Below are 1,335 nucleotides of genomic sequence, written 5' to 3'. Positions count from 1 at the left end.
AAAAGTGGCACCCTGTGGCGTGTTATAGCAAGAAATTAAGCAATAGATACAAGGAGCATCCAGCTATCATAGGGAGATATTTTCTATAACCCAAGCGGTTAGCAAGTGAAGACAATACTTGCTTGGGTGGAGATTTACCATTTACACTGATCAGCAATCCCTCAAAAACTTGACGAATCAAATAATTCAAACTCTAGAGTAGCAAATATGGCTAAGTAAGTTAGTTGGTTTTGATTTTCAGATTATCAATCAGCCTGGAAAATTAAACCAAGCTGCTGATGCACTCTCACAAACTGGTGAATTTGTGTTCTTCGGTATCTCTGTCAGAGAATAGTATCTTGAAGATGAGCTCAAGGCCTTATACCAAACTCATCCCGAATTAGTGGCTCTACAGCAATCCGTACAAGACACTTATTCTACGAATTTGAAATTTCACTTTCAGAATGGTTTGCTATTTTTTTGGGGCTGCTTGGTTATTCCAACAGACTTAACCTTGTGCCAGAAATTACTTTATGAATTCCATAGCACTAAAGTGGGGGGGCATGCCGGGGTCGCTCGTACTTATCATAGAATATCTTCTAATTTCTATTGGAAAGGTATGAAGAAGGATGTACATAGTTTTGTATCTGCTAGCCATGTTTGCGAACAAATAAAAGATTCTCATCATCTGCCCGCAGGATTATTGCAGCCTTTACCGGTCCCTTTCATGGTATTTGAAGACATCGCAATGGATCTCATCACATGTTTGCCTAGTTCAAAAGAAAAATCCACTATCATGACTGTCGTGGATAGATTATCCAAATATGGGCACATCATTGCCCTTACATCTACTTTTCCTGCTCTGTCAGTTGCAGAAGCCTTCGTGGTTGGCATTGTTCGACTTCATGGTACCCCAAGATCTATCGTCATGGATCGTGACCCCCAATTCTTACATAATTTTTGGCAGAAGCTGAATCGCTTGCAAGGCACTACTTTGGCAATGAGTACCGCGTACCACCCTCAGACGGATGGACAATCTGAGGCTTTGAATAAATGCTTAGAGCAATACCTTTGTTTTTTGTGTCTAATGATCCACAAAAATGGGTGGCAATGCTATATTGGGCAGAATATTGGTACAATACATCGTATCAATCTTCAACAGGAATGACACCATTTAAGGCATTGTATGAAAGGGATCCGTCTACGATTGCACGTTACATTTTGGGAAGCAGTCCTAGTGATCTGGTCGAGACCTATTTGGTAGACCACGATACCATCTTGGACCTCCTCAAGACTAACTTGGTCTGAGTACAGACACAAATAAAGACTTTAGCTAACAAGCGTCGTCTGGAGGTG

The sequence above is a fragment of the Capsicum annuum genome, chromosome 7 (assembly GCF_002878395.1).
Source record: "Capsicum annuum cultivar UCD-10X-F1 chromosome 7, UCD10Xv1.1, whole genome shotgun sequence".
In the NCBI taxonomy this organism is placed as follows: Eukaryota; Viridiplantae; Streptophyta; class Magnoliopsida; order Solanales; family Solanaceae; genus Capsicum; species Capsicum annuum.
Note: the sequence above shows the minus strand (reverse complement) of the source record.